The sequence below is a fragment of the Macaca nemestrina genome, chromosome 16 (genome assembly GCF_043159975.1).
Source record: "Macaca nemestrina isolate mMacNem1 chromosome 16, mMacNem.hap1, whole genome shotgun sequence".
NCBI lineage: Eukaryota > Metazoa > Chordata > Mammalia > Primates > Cercopithecidae > Macaca > Macaca nemestrina.
The window spans coordinates 34,587,091-34,603,614 of record NC_092140.1 but is presented as its reverse complement, the minus strand read 5'-3'; the positions used below and the strand labels follow the sequence as shown (position 1 = coordinate 34,603,614).

At 37.7% G+C, this 16,524-nt stretch overlaps 1 long non-coding RNA gene across 1 annotated transcript in view; it reads right to left on the bottom strand.

The window, feature by feature from the left end:
- Positions 1-16,524, bottom strand: part of LOC139359211 (uncharacterized) — a 126,603-nt gene that overhangs the window by 1,007 nt on the left and 109,072 nt on the right. The gene's annotated exons all lie outside the window — the stretch shown is intronic.

The window sequence follows — 16,524 nt, the reverse complement described above, 5'->3', positions numbered from 1 at the left end:
ATAATTGATTCAGGAAAGTATCATTAATGGACTACAACCTGTGGATAAAAGTTTGAGAAGAATTATTGATATCATATCATAGTATCTCTCCACTTTTAAAGACTTGAAAGTAGAGGATGGTGGTAAATCTCCCTTTAACCAAGTGCTCAAAGTTAACGTCAACAACAAATGCACAAATCTAGTTTATGCCTCCTGAGATAAAGCACTGAGAATTAAGTATTGCTTCTGTGTTATTCCTACCAAAAGCCCAAATCCTAAATCTAACTTCATGAAGAAACATTTGACCAACCCTATAATTGACTTATACTAATAAAATGTCACTGTTGTGAGCCACAAAGAAATAGTAAATACTGTTCTAGATTTTAAAAGACTAAAGACCCAGTGGTTAAGTGTAGCACATGACCTTGTGTTTTCTTTCTTAGAAAAGACATCAAGTCAATTAGCAAAATCTGAATAAAGGTTGGTTGTTTAGGTAATTGTATTGTCTCAATGTTAGTCTCTTGACTTTATTTATTGTATTGTGGTTACATAAGAGAATTTTTTGTTTTTAAGAATTACAAACTGAAGTATTTAAAGGGAATGCATTTTCATCCCTACAATTCTTACATTATTTAGTGAAAAAAAGATAAATTTTAATATTAGGATATAAGTATTTGTATTATTCTTGCAACTTTTCTACAAGTCTAACATTTGCAGAAAGTAAAAGAAAATAATCAGTAAAAACAGGATGACACTGCCACATCTTTTGGCTCATAATGAGTAACTGTTACTTTGCCAAATAACAGGTAACTAATTTTTTATTTAAAAAGCAAGTTGTTTTAGTCTTATGCAGACTCGACTTGAAACATTGAAGACAGAATTTGGAAATCATGTCTTTTCAGAGTACCCTCTTTGCATATCCAGCTGTACATCAGTTCCTGTCCTATTCGAGTCTCACATTTTCTCTTTTCTTTCCCACACTTTCTTCTTTTATTCAAAAATCTTTTTATTGTGCCCCATTTGCAACCAGACCCTGTGAATTTCTGGGAATTCAAAGATAAGTCAGACTCAGCTCCCAGGTGAAAACACACATAGCTAATTCTAGGAGAGTATGTATGTTTCATAAGTGTAACAAAGGTAGAAAAACCAAGGGGGAACATTGTAAGGGTTGACATTAAGGAGGAGTCTTGGCAAGGGAACAGAAGTATATTATGCAGGCAGAAGTTGGTGGGGAGCAGTGGGGAGATTGAAAACACTGAGGGGTAGCAGGTGGGCAGTTTATGGAGGGCTCTCCCAGTGACCCACTATTGCTGGAGCACTGGGTCGGTGGCCAGGGATGCAGCTGCACAGGAGGTAGGCTCTATGTCAGAAACTGTTTGCCCAACTACAGAATTTGAATTCTATTGCTTGGTGATGGGAAACCATGAGGGTTTTAAGCAAGACTGTGATGTACTTAGATTTATTAGAAGGTTCTATGCTGCTCAGTCTCCCTGTCTAGTTGTTTTGTTTATCTACTGTTTCCTCACTAAATGACCATTTTAGGTCAGATGCTGCACAAGTTTGAGGTACATATGACCAAAAATATATGGTTTCCGTCTTTATAGAATATTCTCATTCTGGAGTCTCTGTGGCTTTTTTGGTTTGTTTGTTTCCCAGTTGTTTCTACCACACAAAATTGGGCCACATTTAAAGACCACTGTAAGCTGTAGTTGGTCTGCCCTTTTATTTATTTGTGCTTCTTAACCTCTCCCTAGAAATCTTAAACCTGCTGTCTTTATTAAGCTAGAGGAAGAACGTACTTGATATGAACTACCGTGCAACATAAGGCAAACTTTGCCTTTCCCTAGCCAACCCTAAAGTAGCCAATTTAAACTATCCTCAAAGCTTTATGCTCAATTCTAGCAAGTAATATTGAAATTATAGAATTCCCTAAAATTCATCTTTCTAATTCATTTACTTAACAATATTCCTATCACCTTAACATTTATAAGATAATTGTATCTTTTGTATAATTCTGAAATGTGGCTAACCATTATTTTCAATTATTTTTTCACAATATAGTATAACCATTTATATTTCCTGTTTAATATACTAATTAGGTTAGTAGCCTCTGGTTCTACGTTCTGTAGTATTTTATTTTATAATGTTTGACAGCTATCTTGTATGGAATATAATTTTCACAGTATAAATTCACATATTAGCATTATTTTTAAGGTATATTTTTTATTATAAGTCAGCAAGGAGGAAATACTCATACTCAGGTGCAGTCATGGACCACATAATGATGTTTTGGTCAACGAAGGACTACCTATCTGATAGTGGTACCATAAGATTATAACAGAGCAGGAAAATTCCTATCACTTAGTGACAGAAATATGAGTTGTCATAATGTTGTAGTGCAATGCATTACCTTTTCTGTGTTTAGATATGTTTAGATTCATGCATACAGTATTCAGTGCAGTAACATGCTGTACAGGTTTGTAGCCCAGGAGCAATAGGCTATAGCTTGGGGTGTAGGAGGCTATACCATCTAGGTTTGTTTAAGTCCACTCTATGATATTAGAACAATGAAATCACCTAACAATGCATTTCTCATGACATATTGCATCATTAAGCGACACGTAACTATAGTTTTGATTTTCTCAAAAAACATTATTTCACTCAACCAAAGCACCTACTATGCATAAAACATTTGGTTAGGAGCTCTCAGAGGACACTGAAGAAAGAGAATTAGACAGAGGGAGGTAAGAACAAAGGTGGCTTCCCTAGGAAAATATATTTGGTAATTAGAGAACTAATACAGGTTTCTCTAATAGATATTTCCACAAGTTTTGGACTGGAATTTGAATCTTCATGCTGGTGTAAGTTCGGCCAAGTTACTTAACTACTGTGAAGCTCCATTCTTTGTGTATGAAATGGAGATCATAATGATACCTCACTGCCTCTTGATCTTCTTCTGTTCACTCCTAGGCTCAGAAAACAACAAAGATTTTAAAAGCTGAAGAAAAGGGTATACACTGTCCTTGTTGCAGCTCTGGCTCCTTGTGAGTGTGGCAGTCCATGGATTTTTCCTTCCCCTTTAATCCAAAACCCAGAAGCTTCTGGTCTTCTTGAAATCTCATTTAGAATTGTAGATATTCTAGCAATCACTTTAAAATAGCTTCTGCTAACATATCAGATTTCTGCCCCAATTGTCAGTGCATAAAATAATGACATTTATGTTACGACTAGTATTCCGTTAAATTTTTAAATAAGCAATTGGTTTTAAAATCCAAGTTTCGGCTACATCACTTTCATCAGAGATGCTTTACTAGCAAATAAAAAAACTTTAAATTGTGCCTATTTGGATTTTTTTCTCCTCTCCTGTTACCTCATCTCATGTAAATACTATTGAGAGAGGGTTGACTAAAGATTTGTCAGCAGGAGGAAAAAGTTGGAGGAGGAACAGCACTGCCTCATGTGCTGGCTCCATGTTGGCAGATGGTGGGAACAGGACACCATCTTTCTTGCCATGGTTGCAAGTCATTCCCGAGGCAATGAAGAGAGAGGGTCCTGTTGAGACCTCTTCATGGAAAACACAAAGTATCCCAGCATCTTGTGCATGTCATATTGGTGTTTCTGGTACCCTGACATAGTGTGCATGGCATGCTACTGTATTACAGGTGAAATGGTGTGAGCCACTTTTGGACTGGTGCTACTCTTCCCATTCCAGTTAACTTGGCCATGGTCATTGACTACTTGTGGATATGGGCCTCTAAGTTAGAGAAGAAAAGTCCAATCTCTAATTCAGGGTTTACTCAGTCACAGAAAAGAAATTGGTTACAGTGGTCCAACCTCGAGTCAGACAACCAGCACGTGGTGTAGCCTCAGGATGCTGGCCCCTCTACTCCTCTCCTTTCTCGCTGTGTGACCGTGGGACAGTTACCTAGCCTCCCTGAGTTTTGGCTTCCACACTTGTCAGTTGGGAATGACAAAACTTACTTTGTAATAGTGGTGAGTTTTAGGAATAATCTTTTACTGAGGACCTGACAAATGTTGGCTCTTTAATAAATGCCACTTATGGGGGGGCGGAGCAAGATGGCCGAATAGGAACAGCTCCAGTCTCCAACTCCCAGCGCGAGCGACACAGAAGACCGGTGATTTCTGCATTTTCAACTGAGGTACTGGGTTCATCTCACTGGGGAGTGCCGGACGATCGGTGCTGGTCAGCTGCTGCAGCCCGACCAGCGAGAGCTGAAGCAGGGCGAGGCATTGCCTCACCTGGGAAGCGCAAGAGGGAAGGGAATCCCTTTTCCTAACCAGGGGAACTGAGACACACAACACCTGGAAAATCGGGTAACTCCCACCCCAATACTGCGCTTTAAGCAAAGAGGCACACCAGGAGATCATATCCCACACCTGGCCGGGAGGGTCCCACACCCACGGAGCCTCCCTCATTGCTAGCACAGCAGTCTGTGATCTACCGGCAAGGCAGCAGCGAGGCTGGGGGAGGGGCGCCCGCCATTGCTGAGGCTTAAGTAGGTAAACAAAGCTGCTGGGAAGCTCGAACTGGGTGGAGCTCACAGCAGCTCAAGGAAACCTGCCTGTCTCTGTAGACTCCACCTCTGGGGACAGGGCAATAACAAACACAGCCAAAACCTCTGCAGACGCAAACGACTCTGTCTGACAGCTTTGAAGAGAGCAGTGGATCTCCCAACACGGAGGTTGAGATCTGAGAAGGGACAGACTCCCTGCTCAAGTGGGTCCCTGACCCCTGAGTAGCCTAACGGGGAGACATCCCCCATTAGGGGCAGTCTGACACCCCACACCTCACAGGGTGGAGTACACCCCTGAGAGGAAGCTTCCAAAGCAAGAATCAGACAGGTACACTCGCTGTTCAGAAATATTCTATCTTCTGCAGCCTCTGCTGCTGATACCCAGCCAAACAGGGTCTGGAGTGGACCTCAAGCAATCTCCAACAGACTTACAGCTGAGGGTCCTGACTGTTAGAAGGAAAACTATCAAACAGGAAGGACACCTACACCAAAACCCCATCAGTACATCACCATCATCAAAGACCAGAGGCAGATAAAACCACAAAGATGGGGAAAAAGCAGGGCAGAAAAGCTGGAAATTCAAAAAATAAGAGCGCATCTCCCCCGGCAAAGGAGCGCAGCTCATCGCCAGCAACGGATCAAAGCTGGACGGAGAATGACTTTGACGAGATGAGAGAAGAAGGCTTCAGTCCATCAAATTTCTCAGAGCTAAAGGAGGAATTACGTACCCAGCGCAAAGAAACTAAAAATCTTGAAAAAAAAGTGGAAGAATTGATGGCTAGAGTAATTAATGCAGAGAAGGTCCTAAACGAAATGAAAGAGATGAAAACCATGACACGAGAAATACGTGACAAATGCACAAGCTTCAGTAACCGACTCGATCAACTGGAAGAAAGAGTATCTGCGATTGAGGATCAAATGAATGAAATGAAGCGAGAAGAGAAACCAAAAGAAAAAAGAAGAAAAAGAAATGAACAAAGCCTGCAAGAAGTATGGGATTATGTAAAAAGACCAAATCTACGTCTGATCGGGGTGCCTGAAAGTGAGGGGGAAAATGGAACCAAGTTGGAAAACACTCTTCAGGATATCATCCAGGAGAACTTCCCCAACCTAGTAGGGCAGGCCAACATTCAAATCCAGGAAATACAGAGAACGCCACAAAGATACTCCTCGAGAAGAGCAACCCCAAGGCACATAATTGCCAGATTCACCAAAGTTGAAATGAAGGAAAAAATCTTAAGGGCAGCCAGAGAGAAAGGTCGGGTTACCCACAAAGGGAAGCCCATCAGACTAACAGCAGATCTCTCGGCAGAAACTCTCCAAGCCAGAAGAGAGTGGGGGCCAATATTCAACATTCTTAAAGAAAAGAATTTTCAACCCAGAATTTCATATCCAGCCAAACTAAGTTTCATAAGTGAAGGAGAAATAAAATCCTTTACAGATAAGCAAATGCTTAGAGATTTTGTCACCACTAGGCCTGCCTTACAAGAGACCCTGAAGGAAGCACTAAACATGGAAAGGAACAACCGGTACCAGCCATTGCAAAAACATGCCAAAATGTAAAGACCATCGAGGCTAGGAAGAAACTGCATCAACTAACGAGCAAAATAACCAGTTAATATCATAATGGCAGGATCAAGTTCACACATAACAATCTTAACCTTAAATGTAAATGGACTAAATGCTCCAATTAAAAGACACAGACTGGCAAACTGGATAAAGAGTCAAGACCCATCAGTCTGCTGTATTCAGGAGACCCATCTCACACGCAGAGACATACATAGGCTCCAAATAAAGGGATGGAGGAAGATTTACCAAGCAAATGGAGAACAAAAAAAAGCGGGGGTTGCAATACTAGTCTCTGATAAAACAGACTTTAAACCATCAAAGATCAAAAGAGACAAAGAAGGCCATTACATAATGGTAAAGGGATCAATTCAACAGGAAGAGCTAACTATCCTAAATATATATGCACCCAATACGGGAGCACCCAGATTCATAAAGCAAGTCCTTAGAGACTTACAAAGAGACTTAGACTCTCATACAATAATAATGGGAGACTTCAACACTCCACTGTCAACATTAGACAGATCAACGAGACAGAAAGTTAACAAGGATATCCAGGAATTGAACTCATCTCTGCAGCAAGCAGACCTAATAGACATCTATAGAACTCTCCACCCCAAATCAACAGAATATACATTCTTTTCAGCACCACATCGTACTTACTCCAAAATTGACCACGTAATTGGAAGTAAAGCACTCCTCAGCAAATGTACAAGAACAGAAATTATAACAAACTGTCTCTCAGACCACAGTGCAATCAAACTAGAACTCAGGACTAAGAAACTCAATCAAAACCGCTCAACTACATGGAAACTGAACAACCTGCTCCTGAATGACTACTGGGTACATAACGAAATGAAGGCAGAAATAAAGATGTTCTTTGAAACCAATGAGAACAAAGATACAACATACCAGAATCTCTGGGACACATTTAAAGTAGTGTGTAGAGGGAAATTTATAGCACTAAATGCCCACAAGAGAAAACAGGAAAGATCTAAAATTGACACTCTAACATCGCAATTAAAAGAACTAGAGAAGCAAGAGCAAACACATTCGAAAGCTAGCAGAAGGCTAGAAATAACTAAGATCAGAGCAGAACTGAAGGAGATAGAGACACAAAAAACTCTCCAAAAAATCAATGAATCCAGGAGTTGGTTTTTTGAAAAGATCAACAAAATTGACAGACCACTAGCAAGACTAATAAAGAAGAAAAGAGAGAAGAATCAAATCGACGCAATTAAAAATGATAAAGGGGATATCACCACCGACCCCACAGAAATACAAATTACCATCAGAGAATACTATAAACACCTCTATGCAAATAAACTGGAAAATCTAGAAGAAATGGATAATTTCCTGGACACTTACACTCTTCCAAGACTAAACCAGGAAGAAGTTGAATCCCTGAATAGACCAATAGCAGGCTCTGAAATTGAGGCAATAATTAATAGCCTACCAACCAAAAAAAGTCCAGGACCAGATGGATTCACAGCTGAATTCTACCAGAGGTACAAGGAGGAGTTGGTACCATTCCTTCTGAAACTATTCCAATCAATAGAAAAAGAGGGAATCCTCCCTAACTCATTTTATGAGGCCAACATCATCCTGATACCAAAGCCTGGCAGAGACACAACAAAAAAAGAGAATTTTAGACCAATATCCCTGATGAACATCGATGCAAAAATCCTCAATAAAATACTGGCAAACCGGATTCAGCAACACATCAAAAAGCTTATCCACCATGATCAAGTGGGCTTCATCCCTGGGATGCAAGGCTGGTTCAACATTCGCAAATCAATAAACATAATCCAGCATATAAACAGAACCAAAGACAAGAACCACATGATTATCTCAATAGATGCAGAAAAGGCTTTTGACAAAATTCAACAGCCCTTCATGCTAAAAACGCTCAATAAATTCGGTATTGATGGAACGTACCTCAAAATAATAAGAGCTATTTATGACAAACCCACAGCCAATATCATACTGAATGGGCAAAAACTGGAAAAATTCCCTTTGAAAACTGGCACAAGACAGGGATGCCCTCTCTCACCACTCCTATTCAACATAGTGTTGGAAGTTCTGGCTAGGGCAATTAGGCAAGAGAAAGAAATCAAGGGTATTCAGTTAGGAAAAGAAGAAGTCAAACTGTCCCTGTTTGCAGATGACATGATTGTATATTTAGAAAACCCCATTGTCTCAGCCCAAAATCTCCTTAAGCTGATAAGCAACTTCAGCAAAGTCTCAGGATACAAAATTAATGTGCAAAAATCACAAGCATTCTTATACACCAGTAACAGACAAACAGAGAGCCAAATCAGGAATGAACTTCCATTCACAATTGCTTCAAAGAGAATAAAATACCTAGGAATCCAACTTACAAGGGATGTAAAGGACCTCTTCAAGGAGAACTACAAACCACTGCTCAGTGAAATAAAAGAGGACACAAACAAATGGAAGAACATACCATGCTCATGGATAGGAAGAATCAATATCGTGAAAATGGCCATACTGCCCAAGGTAATTTATAGATTCAATGCCATCCCCATCAAGCTACCAATGAATTTCTTCACAGAATTGGAAAAAACTGCTTTAAAGTTCATATGGAACCAAAAAAGAGCCCGCATCTCCAAGACAATCCTAAGTCAAAAGAACAAAGCTGGAGGCATCACGCTACCTGACTTCAAACTATACTACAAGGCTACAGTAACCAAAACAGCATGGTACTGGTACCAAAACAGAGATATAGACCAATGGAACCGAACAGAGTCCTCAGAAATAATACCACACATCTACAGCCATCTGATCTTTGACAAACCTGAGAGAAACAAGAAATGGGGAAAGGATTCCCTATTTAATAAATGGTGCTGGGAAAATTGGCTAGCCATAAGTAGAAAGCTGAAACTGGATCCTTTCCTTACTCCTTATACGAAAATTAATTCAAGATGGATTAGAGACTTAAATGTTAGACCTAATACCATAAAAATCCTAGAGGAAAACCTAGGTAGTACCATTCAGGACATAGGCATGGGCAAAGACTTCATGTCTAAAACACCAAAAGCAACGGCAGCAAAAGCCAAAATTGACAAATGGGATCTCATTAAACTAAAGAGCTTCTGCACAGCAAAAGAAACTACCATCAGAGTGAACAGGCAACCTACAGAATGGGAGAAAATCTTTGCAATCTACTCATCTGACAAAGGGCTAATATCCAGAACCTACAAAGAACTCAAACAAATTTACAAGAAAAAAACAAACAACCCCATCAAAAAGTGGGCAAAGGATATGAACAGACATTTCTCAAAAGAAGACATTCATACAGCCAACAGACACATGAAAAAATGCTCATCATCACTGGCCATCAGAGAAATGCAAATCAAAACCACAATGAGATACCATCTCACACCAGTTAGAATGGCGATCATTAAAAAGTCAGGAAACAACAGGTGCTGGAGAGGATGTGGAGAAATAGGAACACTTTTACACTGTTGGTGGGATTGTAAACTAGTTCAACCATTATGGAAAACAGTATGGCGATTCCTCAAGGATCTAGAACTAGATGTACCATATGACCCAGCCATCCCATTACTGGGTATATACCCAAAGGATTATAAATTATGCTGCTATAAAGACACATGCACTCGTATGTTTATTGCAGCACTATTCACAATAGCAAAGACTTGGAATCAACCCAAATGTCCATCAGTGACAGATTGGATTAAGAAAATGTGGCACATATACACCATGGAATACTATGCAGCCATCAAAAAGGATGAGTTTGTGTCCTTTGTAGGGACATGGATGCAGCTGGAAACCATCATTCTTAGCAATCTATCACAAGAACAGAAAACCAAACACCGCATGTTCTCACTCATATGTGGGAACTGAACAATGAGATCACTTGGACTCAGGAGGGGGAACATCACACACAGGGGCCTGTCATGGGGAGGGGGTAGGGGGGAGGGATTGCATTGGGAGTTATACCTGATGTAAATGACAAGTTGATGGGTGCAGCACACCAACATGGCACAAGTATACATATGTAACAAACCTGCACGTTATGCACATGTACCCTACAACTTAAAGTATAATATTAATAAATAAATTTAAAAAAAAAAAAAAAAAAGAAAAGGATACATTCTTGTACATAACCAGAATATAGCTACCAACTTCATTAAATTTAATTTTAATAATCTAAAAAAAAAAAAAAAAAAAAAAAATAAATGCCACTTATAATCTTAAATAGTTTTAAGGTTATATCAAATAGAACTATTTCTAGTCGTGTATTTTAGCAATTTGGTTTTAAGCCATAAATATAAGCGGCACTATTGAGTCCATTAACATTTTAGAAAAATTTATTTTCAAGATAATTTCTTCACTGGCCTATAACAATAAAGTGGAAACTGATGCTTTTTTTTGGGAGGGGGGGCGCTGTAAAGTCATTCCTGAGGCAATGAAGAGAGAGGGTCCTGTTGAGCCCTCTTCATGGAAAACATAATACCTGCCAGAGCAGGTATCATGAAACATCAAAATGGTCAGAAAAAATTGGCAAGTGAATTTTTAAAGTCTGGTTTTTTGTCTCAAAGATTTTTCTTTTCCCCAAAAGAAATATATATTTTGCATGTCTAGAGATATAATTTCTTTCTGTACAGACATTTTAGGGGGATATATCGTGTTAGGGGTATTCTGGTAATAGCAAATGACTGAGCCTCAGCTCCTACACTGGACAAGTTTTTAGATGAAATTCTTCTATATTATATCATATCATGTCATATTTATATTATATTTTAGTATGATGAGTTCCAGCGGAGTGTAGCCACACCTAAGGCAGAAGGATGAATTTAATGATCCCTTGATTTCTATTCCAATTGAATGGTTCTGTAATGGAGAATAAGGTATCAAGATACCATCATTTTTGGAGGCCATTCCCTGCTATAACAGGACAGAGTATCATGTGCTGATGGGAAAGGATAACTAGAATAAAACAATTGTCAAGCACTTTCATTTTTGCAAATGGTTAGCGGTGCAAAGACTTCCATTTTTCAATGGATTGTTACTCCTTAATGATAATGAAAAATTTATCATTCTTTGTAGGCTACTTTTTTCCACTATTCAAATTATAATCATTAATTCTCATTCATTTAAATAAAAGAAACACAGGCAGGTAACCTAGAAAAGCGACTCTTGAATTTGCTTTTCTTCCCTGGTGGAGATAGGGGTTTGGGCTGTCAGGTAGACTGAATCTAAGGGACTTAAACAAACGAGGATTTGGGAAGCCACCTCCAAAGGCAGGCTCTGAAACAGAGACTCAGGCCTCTTACATTCTGCCAAAACTAGAGTCGTTCTCAAGCTGTTTAACTTGTGATTATTTTCTCTTGTTGCCTTTTCTTTGAAAATTAATTGTGGATGTGAAATGGCCATGTTTAAATAATTCATAAAAAATAAATCCAGAGGAAAGTGGCAAAGGTATAGAGAAACGCGGTGAAGTACAAAGCAGGGGTCGAGTCAGTTGTAGTTCTCTGAGAGGTTTTCTTACTCTGGAGTGCTTAATTAGGCCTGTCTGCCTGTTTGGCCCTAGGTTGGTTTTGTTCTTTCAAGAGAGCTGTTGACCTACTACTACATTAAAACACACTGAGCAGTAGCTTCTCATGGTTCGTGAAAACATTTGTAAATACTGTTATTTTGGCACTGGAAAAAAAAAATCAGCACCTTCTGACTGAGGGAAATTCATACATTTATAATTTTATTTTTTAATGTTACGGAATAACCTTTTAGCTCTACCAATTATGCAAACCAGTTAGACAACATTGTTTAATGTAAGCAACTAAATGCCCGGAAGATCCTTAACTATAAAAACAAGAGCTACTGCAAGTTTCGGAGATTCTTCCAATCAGACAATTTAACTAACTCAGCGAAGGCTTTATAAGGTTTATAGCTCCTGGAACTATTGCTATGCTTACAGAAGCATTTTAAATGTTACATCCTTAAAACTTCTAGATCAATTAGTTTGTGATAGAAGGCAATCTTTAGGTCTAAAATTACTTTTTTTGTGCTGATATAGGATTTCAGTAATAAGCTTTTTTTTTTTTTTAATAAAAAGGAACTAATTAGTAACTCATACCCTAGAGAAAGTACGTGAGACTGGTTAGACTTTCACCATCATGCTGCCTGAGAACTTTTACTATGCTCTTCATAGCCCCTCCTCAAATATAAGTGAGTAGCTAGAATAGTAAGAGCGAAGTGTTTCAATGGCGCTTTGAGGAGATGAGTTAGGTTTCCATCTACTATTAAGTTTGCTGAACACCCCAAGATTTTAAAACCAAAGCTGTTCAAATATGCACTGCTTCAATTATTCAATATGCCTGCTTTAATTTCCCATAAAAAAATACCACGGTGTTTCCTCTTTCACGTAGTACCAAATATGTTTTCATCTAATATTCTCTTATTGAAAAGAGGTCTTCAAAAAGTTCAAAAAAATCCATCTGGCTACTTAAATGCTATCATGTCTTTTTTTGTTTCCCCGAGTCTCTGATGAGGAGATATTTGTCATTTAATTGCTACCGAGGATCACAGATGATGGTTTATAGGTTTAGGCAAATTGTGGGCAGCACTTTGTTAACAAACGGAAGAACACACTGGTACTTCATAATTATCCTATAGAGCTCAATTGGCCCTTAACGGCACCTGCTCGAACAGCATCAGGGAGCCTTGTTTCAACACAAAACCTCCTTCTTGTTAATTAACCTGTGTGCACTTGTTACAAATAAAAGCTATTTGTTTCCCGTTAATATATTTGCTGCTACTTTAAATATTCATTTATTATTATGCTTGTTAAGTGAAGGGTGGCGGAAAATAGTTTGCATTACTTCCATCAGAGTGCACTGAGCTTTAAGAGATCAACAAATAGACTTATATTAGTGAATTGTGTTGCTATGTGCTTAGTAGACCCCCAAATTTGCTTAAGAAAAATGAGTATCTCTCAACCATGAAAGCAATACAAGGGGCAATTGAAAACTAAGGCATCCATGACAGTAATCAGTGAATTTTCATTAAAGGAGAATTTTCCATGCAATTAATGTGAAGCTTGATTTCATTTCTCAATCTGCCTCATGGCTGTTTTATATGCAAGGGCATAAAGGACTGGACACGTGCAAGTAGCTGTGTCTTGATTTTCCCTTTGGTTAGTTTCAACTGAATGAAAATAAATCATTTGCTTGCTCTTTGTGACACTTTTAGCAAAAGCAACTTGAACATTATAAAGAAATTAAGGTATAGATACCATAATATGTCAAGATATGCTAAATGAAAAAGCAGTAGAAACAATAAATATGTATTTAGCATATTTTATATAAAACCTGGAATTAAAGTAGTGATTCTTGTAGAGATTAACAAAATTATCACTCAAAATTCTACATCCTTAAATTTTGCATTCTTACATTCTTCTTTTACATTCTTAAAGTTCTGGCAGTCTAAAATTGGTCTTACATATTTGTATTTCTTATTCAAAACTCACTTCAGAAACTTTTCTAAAATATATTTTCTCAAGGTGAGAAATAGCCTACTTTACAAATTATTTTCAAAGATAAAAAATTATTTTATACTAATGTCAGCAAGGACTTTTCATTTTTATTTGAATAAAATATTAAAGAGATGTAGCTTTAAACTTTTTCCTTCAGAATATTTTCCTATTTTCATTGCATCAACAATCATGTGTAGGTGTCTTCAATTAGGTTTGCTTAACTGTATATAGAGAATTCAAAATACATGTAAATATTGATGGGAGGACAATCCCACCACCATCAATCAATTACTTTGATTCTTCTGTTTTAAAATTGGTTCAATAATGCATTTTAGAATAGGTCAATACTGCCTGCTACATAGAGTAATATGTGTCATTTGTTTCTATTCATCATGATCACATAGTTAGGAACAATATGCTTAAAATCTCAACTTGTCACTGTGAAGAATGATATGTAAAATTGACAAAAGAATTTCTAAAATTGCTATACGGGCATAAGATTTGTAAAAGATCCATGTTCTTGCCTCCTGGTTTACCATGGACATGTAATACCTTGGATGTATTATTCATTTGTATCAATTTGTTGGAACAGCACACCTGCACACTATGTTCTGTATTTACCAACACAAAAGAGACTGTCTCTGTGCCTAGGCTGAAAAATGTCTCACTGTCCCCTGCAGTACCATTCAGAAAAGAAGTTATTAGAGGAGAATGGTTTTCATTCACGCCTCACCAAATCACTTCCCTTTTGAATATGAATTCTTCATAAGCAGCACCAGAAAATATTTATTGAGTATCTGTATGTGAAAAGTATTGTGGAGCTGTTATGAGAAAAGCTAATAACACCCAATATCATTATACTATTTTAAATTCAACTATCACCCCTCATGGATGGTCAGCATAGAGGGGCCCAAGGGGAAAACATGGAGGTACATCCTCCTGCCAATGTCCTCTATGAACTTTGCCCATTAAAACATTTAAATGCATTATGCAACATCCTCAAAAAAAACAAAACAAAACAAAACAAAAAACACTGCCTTGGGAATCAGGAACCCTCTCTGTTTCCCTTGTGAAAGTAACACATATCCTCATGCCTCAGTTTATCCTTTTATTCTTTCTTACTTAGTATAACTGGAAAGCCAAGGGGAAAAAAAAAACCCAACAGATTATTTCACTTGAGTACTGGTGTATATTGAACTCACATAGGGATGCTTTAATCCTTTTAGAGCAGGAGGGCTATATTTAGCACTATAATTAGTATAAAATTATTCACTTTCATACTAATTATTCACCCATAATTAATTATTCACCCTCATATTAAGTGGGTATTCTTATATCCTTAGAGGTTGCTTTAGTAGCAGAAAAGAACTTTAAAATTCATAGTAATCTATCTGAACTTCTTATCTGAACTCCTATATTACCTGTTATCCATGTCGTTCTGATTAACAACACATATGCTGCAAAAGATTGCATTTATTTATATAATACTTTGAATTACTACAAAAGATTGCACTTATTTATATAATAAATGCTGTAAATATATATAATTTATGCATATGTTCTGTCAGCCATTAATAGAAATAAACTATATAAATCTAGCACTCACATATAAACTGAGCAATCACGTAGCATTATGAATAAAAATTATAACACTAAGTCCCTGTGCCTTTTAGTAATAGTCTTGTTACTGATCTGAGCCCATTTAGGCATTTGCAATTACTTAGTTCTTCTGAGTAGATACACAAAGCTTCTAATAGTTAGAGGTAGGTGCAAGCTAAAATTTTTCTCCCTCAACATTGCTATCTGATGATTTTTTACAATGGAAGCAATAATTAATCTTGCAACACTTCTCAATATCTATCAGTAAGCAGGAACAAACACATACACAATCTGTTCTGTGAAAACCTCATTATAGAACTTATTATACAAATAAATATGTGTCTACCAATTCAAGCAGTACATATTGTATCTTTTGCTGTGGAACAGTTGTGGTAATGGAGAAAACAACCACAAAAGAAGTTAAACTTGAACCTGAGTCCCAAAGAAAGTCAGCAAAGACATTCTAAGCAGGGAGGAACAAACAAAAGTCCAGAGGTGAAAACACTTTAGGCACACTCACTGTTTGTGGAATTGGACTTTTCCTTCTTCAAGCCATCAAAGTTGGAACAACATTTTGAACATAAGGAATATTATTATCAAATTATAGGTGTCTTAGCAGCCATACCACCAAAATTAATTTATTCTAATAGGCCACACAGGCATAAATATTGTAGATTTTCTATCTTATATGGGCAACTTGACTTTCAGTTCAAATATTTTATAACCTATTTCCTTAAACATGAAGGGCTATGAAAGCACCACCTATAATCCTATTAGCAGCTCAGTGTGTTCCTGCTACTAATAATGCTGAGGAGGCAATAGTCTTTTCCTCATGTTTATTCATTCATTTATGCATGTGTAATCAGGAATCAGGGTTAAACAGGTATGAGGTATCCGGCTTTATGCTAAACCATCAGCAGCTCCAATGAGTGGAGGGGAATGGTACTTGGTATCCCTTATCACCTAGTAACTATGATGATAGTTAATGGACTAAGGTAATCATCCAAGGCTATGACCAATGAGTGGTAGATGATAGTAACAAGGAGACAGCAGGGTACATTCACTGACCAAATAACTACCCCCTCCTGAGCCCCTTACCCTGCAAAGATTGTTAAATATTTTCCCATTGGTAATATGAAAAACTAAGACTTCTTTTAAGGGTGGCCAGAGTGCTGACTCATTTTGACAATTTCTAAGAGGTAGGCCTACCTAGGACTCTCAAACTAAATTTAAAATAGAATTCTGATGTACAAAGTAGAAGGTCAGCGAGGTGACTCTATCTTCATAGTATTTGTACTTATTTTGTAAGGGCATCAGGAGAATCAG